Consider the following 7500-nt stretch of genomic DNA (forward strand, 5'->3'; position numbering starts at 1 on the left):
TAAAAGGAGGCAAAGGAGGCTATTGTCAAAGCTGAAAGATGCAGAATTCCTCCTTAGGGTATGTGCACACACACTAATTACGTCCGTAATTGACGGACGTATTTCGGCCGCAAGTACCGGACCGAACACAGTGCAGGGAGCCGGGCTCCTAGCATCATACTTATGTACGATGCTAGGAGTCCCTGCCTCGCTGCAGGACAACTGTCCCGTACTGCTATCATGTTTTCAGTACGGGACAGTAGTTCCACGGGGAGGCAGGGACTCCTAGAGTCGTACATAAGTATGATGCTAGGAGCCCGGCTCCCTGCACTGTGTTCGGTCCGGGACTTGCGGCCGAAATACGTCCGTCAAATACGGACGTAATTAGTGTGTGTGCACATACCCTTACTTTTGTCCTGGAGACAAAGTCTGGCTGTTTTGTAAGCACCCAAAGTCTGGCTGTCTTTTAATGCCTTTAGTTTCGACAGCAGCAACCGCTGCGCATCCAATGATAAACTTACTGAGCTCAGCAGGGTCTTGGGGCAGAGTTCCTTATCTGTAGTTGTGGCTGAGTGGTTAAGGCGATGGACTAGAAATCCATTGGGGTCACCCCGCGCAGGTTCAAATCCTGCCGACTACGTCTTGAATTTTCTGCCTCCGTGAAGCGATAAAAATAAGGTAATGCGCTAGGTAACAGAGAAGTTTAATTGCAGTCATATCGTGATTATGCCGTACTCCACTGCTCTGTCACTTATCAGATGCCGGACCCTACATTTAAAGAGGCTCTGTCCCCAGTTTATTAATTCCCTATTTCCTAACTAATCTAATAGGCGCTTTGCTGCTGATAATTACTGTGTGGTTTGATTTTTTTTTTTAAACGTGTATCATTTGCAAAGTTATGATCATTTTTCTAAATATGCTAATGTGGCTCTAATTGCCAAATAGGAGGTGACTCTTTCTTTTCACTCTGGGCAGTGCAATGTTTTCTGTATGACCATGTCCAACCACCATACATTCTACCCCTTCCCGTCCCAGCAAAACACAACGTGATCATATAGAATACAGCTTCTATAACCACTTGTGTGTTTAACTGACGATATCTCGGGTTCTCGCACAGCCAGAACTGCAGTCCTGGTGTCATATGAAAGACTAGAATCTCCTCTTTCATATGCCACCAGAACCACTGTTCTAGGTAGTCCCCAGCCCGAGATATGGCTGTTTGAATTGATCCCACTTCCCTCCAGCTTTAGTCATTTACACTGTGAAGCAACTTGATGCCGATTGGACAGTGTCAGAGGCTGTGAGATAGCTCCACCTCAGCAGAATCGCTGGTGTTACCTCCCTCCCAGTTGTCTAATAAAGGCTCCTTTCCATATTTAGAAAAAAAAGCTCATATCTTTTAAATTAATAAACCAGGTATTAGAAAACGTCCTCAGAAAATTCATTTCTCCCTTGCAAGATGATTGGACTAATCTCCTTCCGTGGCCAGAATTTGCCTATAATAATTATACTGGGGAATCTACGTAATCTTCTCCTTTCTTTCTGGTCTATTGGCAACATCCGAAAGTTGCTCTACCAGTCCCAAATTTATCTGAGGTCCCAGCAGCTAATCTGTCCCATGCTGACTTCCTGCGCATTTAAAAGGAGGCAAAGGAGGCTATTGTCAAAGCTGAAAGATGCAGAATTCCTCCTTAGGGTATGTGCACACACACTAATTACGTCCGTAATTGACGGACGTATTTCGGCCGCAAGTACCGGACCGAACACAGTGCAGGGAGCCGGGCTCCTAGCATCATACTTATGTACGATGCTAGGAGTCCCTGCCTCGCTGCAGGACAACTGTCCCGTACTGCTATCATGTTTTCAGTACGGGACAGTAGTTCCACGGGGAGGCAGGGACTCCTAGAGTCGTACATAAGTATGATGCTAGGAGCCCGGCTCCCTGCACTGTGTTCGGTCCGGGACTTGCGGCCGAAATACGTCCGTCAAATACGGACGTAATTAGTGTGTGTGCACATACCCTTACTTTTGTCCTGGAGACAAAGTCTGGCTGTTTTGTAAGCACCCAAAGTCTGGCTGTCTTTTAATGCCTTTAGTTTCGACAGCAGCAACCTCTGCGCTTCCAATGATAAACTTACTGAGCTCAGCAGGGTCTTGGGGCAGAGTTCTTTATCTGTAGTTGTGGCCGAGTGGTTAAGGCGATGGACTCGAAATCCATTGGGGTCACCCCGCGCAGGTTCAAATCCTGCCGACTACGTCTTGAATTTTCTGCCTCCGTGAAGCGATAAAAATAAGGTAATACGCTTGCGCTAGGTAACAGAGAAGTTTAATTGCAGTCATATCGTGATTATGCCGTACTCCACTGCTCTGTCACTAATCAGATGCCGGACCCTACTTTTAAAGAGGCTCTGTACCCAGTTTATTAATTCCCTATTTCCTAACTAATCTAATAGGCGCTTTGCTGCTGATAATTACTGTGTGGTTTGATTTTTTTTTTAAAACGTGTATCATTTGCAAAGTTATGATCATTTTTCTAAATATGCTAATGTGGCTCTAATTGCCAAATAGGAGGTGACTCTTTCTTTTCACTCTGGGCAGTGCAATGTTTTCTGTATGACCATGTCCAACCACCATACATTCTACCCCTTCCCGTCCCAGCAAAACACAACGTGATCATATAGAATACAGCTTCTATAACCACTTGTGTGTTTAACTGACGATATCTCGGGTTCTCGCACAGCCAGAACTGCAGTCCTGGTGTCATATGAAAGACTAGAATCTCCTCTTTCATATGCCACCAGAACCACTGTTCTAGGTAGTCCCCAGCCCGAGATATGGCTGTTTGAATTGATCCCACTTCCCTCCAGCTTTAGTCATTTACACTGTGAAGCAACTTGATGCCGATTGGACAGTGTCAGAGGCTGTGAGATAGCTCCACCTCAGGAGAATCGCTGTTGTTACCTCCCTCCCAGTTGTCTAATAAAGGCTCCTTTCCATATTTAGAAAAAAAAGCTCATAACTTTTAAATCAATAAACCAGGTATTAGAAAACGTCCTCAGAAAATTCATTTCTCCCTTGCAAGATGATTGGACTAATCTCCTTCCGTGGCCAGAATTTGCCTATAATAATTATACTGGGGAATCTACGTAATCTTCTCCTTTCTTTCTGGTCTATTGGCAACATCCGAAAGTTGCTCTACCAGTCCCAAATTTATCTGAGGTCCCAGCAGCTAATCTGTCCCATGCTGACTTCCTGCGCATTTAAAAGAAGGCAAAGGAGGCTATTGTCAAAGCTGAAAGATGCAGAATTCCTCCTTACTTTTGTCCTGGAGACAAAGTCTGGCTGTTTTGTAAGCACCCAAAGTCTGGCTGTCTTTTAATGCCTTTAGTTTCGACAGCAGCAACCTCTGCGCTTCCAATGATAAACTTACTGAGCTCAGCAGGGTCTTGGGGCAGAGTTCTTTATCTGTAGTTGTGGCCGAGTGGTTAAGGCGATGGACTCGAAATCCATTGGGGTCTCCCCGCGCAGGTTCAAATCCTGCCGACTACGTCTTGAATTTTCTGCCTCGTGAAGAGATAAAAATAAGGTAATACGCTTGCGCTAGGTAACAGAGAAGTTTAATTGCAGTCATATCGTGATTATGCCGTACTCCACTGCTCTGTCACTAATCAGATGCCGGACCCTACATTTAAAGAGGCTCTGTACCCAGTTTATTAATTCCCTATTTCCTAACTAATCTAATAGGCGCTTTGCTGCTGATAATTACTGTGTGGTTTGATTTTTTTTTTAAAACGTGTATCATTTGCAAAGTTATGATCATTTTTCTAAATATGCTAATGTGGCTCTAATTGCCAAATAGGAGGTGACTCTTTCTTTTCACTCTGGGCAGTGCAATGTTTTCTGTATGACCATGTCCAACCACCATACATTCTACCCCTTCCCGTCCCAGCAAAACACAACGTGATCATATAGAATACAGCTTCTATAACCACTTGTGTGTTTAACTGACGATATCTCGGGTTCTCGCACAGCCAGAACTGCAGTCCTGGTGTCATATGAAAGACTAGAATCTCCTCTTTCATATGCCACCAGAACCACTGTTCTAGGTAGTCCCCAGCCCGAGATATGGCTGTTTGAATTGATCCCACTTCCCTCCAGCTTTAGTCATTTACACTGTGAAGCAACTTGATGCCGATTGGACAGTGTCAGAGGCTGTGAGATAGCTCCACCTCAGGAGAATCGCTGGTGTTACCTCCCTCCCAGTTGTCTAATAAAGGCTCCTTTCCATATTTAGAAAAAAAAGCTCATATCTTTTAAATTAATAAACCAGGTATTAGAAAACGTCCTCAGAAAATTCATTTCTCCCTTGCAAGATGATTGGACTAATCTCCTTCCGTGGCCAGAATTTGCCTATAATAATTATACTGGGGAATCTACGTAATCTTCTCCTTTCTTTCTGGTCTATTGGCAACATCCGAAAGTTGCTCTATCAGTCCCAACTTTATCTGAGGTCCCAGCAGCTAATCTGTCCCATGCTGACTTCCTGCGCATTTAAAAGGAGGCAAAGGAGGCTATTGTCAAACCTGAAAGATGCAGAATTCCTCCTTACTTTTGTCCTGGAGACAAAGTCTGGCTGTTTTGTAAGCACCCAAAGTCTGGCTGTCTTTTAATGCCTTTAGTTTCGACAGCAGCAACCTCTGCGCTTCCAATGATAAACTTACTGAGCTCAGCAGGGTCTTGGGGCAGAGCTCTTTATCTGTAGTTGTGGCCGAGTGGTTAAGGCGATGGACTCGAAATCCATTGGGGTCTCCCCGCGCAGGTTCAAATCCTGCCGACTAAGTCTTGAATTTTCTGCCTCCGTGAAGCGATAAAAATAAGGTAATACGCTTGCGCTAGGTAACAGAGAAGTTTAATTGCAGTCATATCGTGATTATGCCGTACTCCACTGCTCTGTCACTAATCAGATGCCGGACCCTACATTTAAAGAGGCTCTGTCCCCAGTTTATTAATTCCCTATTTCCTAACTAATCTAATAGGCGCTTTGCTGCTGATAATTACTGTGTGGTTTGATTTTTTTTTTTAAAACGTGTATCATTTGCAAAGTTATGATCATTTTTCTAAATATGCTAATGTGGCTCTAATTGCCAAATAGGAGGTGACTCTTTCTTTTCACTCTGGGCAGTGCAATGTTTTCTGTATGACCATGTCCAACCACCATACATTCTACCCCTTCCCGTCCCAGCAAAACACAACGTGATCATATAGAATACAGCTTCTATAACCACTTGTGTGTTTAACTGACGATATCTCGGGTTCTCGCACAGCCAGAACTGCAGTCCTGGTGTCATATGAAAGACTAGAATCTCCTCTTTCATATGCCACCAGAACCACTGTTCTAGGTAGTCCCCAGCCCGAGATATGGCTGTTTGAATTGATCCCAATTTACTCCAGCTTTAGTCATTTACACTGTGAAGCAACTTGATGCCGATTGGACAGTGTCAGAGGCTGTGAGATAGCTCCACCTCAGCAGAATCGCTGGTGTTACCTCCCTCCCAGTTGTCTAATAAAGGCTCCTTTCCATATTTAGAAAAAAAAGCTCATATCTTTTAAATTAATAAACCAGGTATTAGAAAACGTCCTCAGAAAATTCATTTCTCCCTTGCAAGATGATTGGACTAATCTCCTTCCGTGGCCAGAATTTGCCTATAATAATTATACTGGGGAATCTACGTAATCTTCTCCTTTCTTTCTGGTCTATTGGCAACATCCGAAAGTTGCTCTACCAGTCCCAAATTTATCTGAGGTCCCAGCAGCTAATCTGTCCCATGCTGACTTCCTGCGCATTTAAAAGAAGGCAAAGGAGGCTATTGTCAAAGCTGAAAGATGCAGAATTCCTCCTTACTTTTGTCCTGGAGACAAAGTCTGGCTGTTTTGTAAGCACCCAAAGTCTGGCTGTCTTTTAATGCCTTTAGTTTCGACAGCAGCAACCTCTGCGCTTCCAATGATAAACTTACTGAGCTCAGCAGGGTCTTGGGGCAGAGTTCTTTATCTGTAGTTGTGGCCGAGTGGTTAAGGCGATGGACTCGAAATCCATTGGGGTCTCCCCGCGCAGGTTCAAATCCTGCCGACTACGTCTTGAATTTTCTGCCTCCGTGAAGCGATAAAAATAAGGTTATACGCTTGCGCTAGGTAACAGAGAAGTTTAATTGCAGTCATATCGTGATTATGCCGTACTCCACTGCTCTGTCACTAATCAGATGCCGGACCCTACATTTAAAGAGGCTTTGTACCCAGTTTATTAATTCCCTATTTCCTAACTAATCTAATAGGCGCTTTGCTGCTGATAATTACTGTGTGGTTTGATTTTTTTTTTAAAACGTGTATCATTTGCAAAGTTATGATCATTTTTCTAAATATGCTAATGTGGCTCCAATTGCCAAATAGGAGGTGACTCTTTCTTTTCACTCTGGGCAGTGCAATGTTTTCTGTATGACCATGTCCAACCACCATACATTCTACCCCTTCCCGTCCCAGCAAAACACAACGTGATCATATAGAATACAGCTTCTATAACCACTTGTGTGTTTAACTGACGATATCTCGGGTTCTCGCACAGCCAGAACTGCAGTCCTGGTGTCATATGAAAGACTAGAATCTCCTCTTTCATATGCCACCAGAACCACTGTTCTAGGTAGTCCCCAGCCCGAGATATGGCTGTTTGAATTGATCCCACTTCCCTCCAGCTTTAGTCATTTACACTGTGAAGCAACTTGATGCCGATTGGACAGTGTCAGAGGCTGTGAGATAGCTCCACCTCAGCAGAATCGCTGGTGTTACCTCCCTCCCAGTTGTCTAATAAAGGCTCCTTTCCATATTTAGAAAAAAAAGCTCATATCTTTTAAATTAATAAACCAGGTATTAGAAAACGTCCTCAGAAAATTCATTTCTCCCTTGCAAGATGATTGGACTAATCTCCTTCCGTGGCCAGAATTTGCCTATAATAATTATACTGGGGAATCTACGTAATCTTCTCCTTTCTTTCTGGTCTATTGGCAACATCCGAAAGTTGCTCTACCAGTCCCAAATTTATCTGAGGTCCCAGCAGCTAATCTGTCCCATGCTGACTTCCTGCGCATTTAAAAGGAGGCAAAGGAGGCTATTGTCAAAGCTGAAAGATGCAGAATTCCTCCTTAGGGTATGTGCACACACACTAATTACGTCCGTAATTGACGGACGTATTTCGGCCGCAAGTACCGGACCGAACACAGTGCAGGGAGCCGGGCTCCTAGCATCATACTTATGTACGATGCTAGGAGTCCCTGCCTCGCTGCAGGACAACTGTCCCGTACTGCTATCATGTTTTCAGTACGGGACAGTAGTTCCACGGGGAGGCAGGGACTCCTAGAGTCGTACATAAGTATGATGCTAGGAGCCCGGCTCCCTGCACTGTGTTCGGTCCGGGACTTGCGGCCGAAATACGTCCGTCAAATACGGACGTAATTAGTGTGTGTGCACATACCC

General features: G+C 44.4%; 5 non-coding genes across 5 annotated transcripts; all 5 read left to right on the forward strand.

The window, feature by feature from the left end:
* The first annotated feature begins 537 nt into the window (after positions 1-537).
* Positions 538-619, forward strand: TRNAS-AGA (transfer RNA serine (anticodon AGA)). The gene has a single exon. It is a non-coding gene; the product is annotated as a tRNA-Ser (tRNA).
* Positions 620-2154: 1535 nt separating this feature from the next.
* Positions 2155-2236, forward strand: TRNAS-CGA (transfer RNA serine (anticodon CGA)). Its single transcript has one exon. It is a non-coding gene; the product is annotated as a tRNA-Ser (tRNA).
* Positions 2237-3446: 1210 nt separating this feature from the next.
* TRNAS-CGA (transfer RNA serine (anticodon CGA)) lies at positions 3447-3528 on the forward strand. The gene has a single exon. It is a non-coding gene; the product is annotated as a tRNA-Ser (tRNA).
* A 1209-nt stretch (positions 3529-4737) lies between these two features.
* Positions 4738-4819, forward strand: TRNAS-CGA (transfer RNA serine (anticodon CGA)). Its single transcript has one exon. It is a non-coding gene; the product is annotated as a tRNA-Ser (tRNA).
* Positions 4820-6030: 1211 nt separating this feature from the next.
* On the forward strand, positions 6031-6112 carry TRNAS-CGA (transfer RNA serine (anticodon CGA)). The gene has a single exon. It is a non-coding gene; the product is annotated as a tRNA-Ser (tRNA).
* The last annotated feature ends 1388 nt before the right edge of the window (positions 6113-7500 follow it).

This window comes from Rhinoderma darwinii, assembly GCF_050947455.1.
Source record: "Rhinoderma darwinii isolate aRhiDar2 chromosome 1 unlocalized genomic scaffold, aRhiDar2.hap1 SUPER_1_unloc_1, whole genome shotgun sequence".
Lineage (NCBI taxonomy): Eukaryota > Metazoa > Chordata > Amphibia > Anura > Rhinodermatidae > Rhinoderma > Rhinoderma darwinii.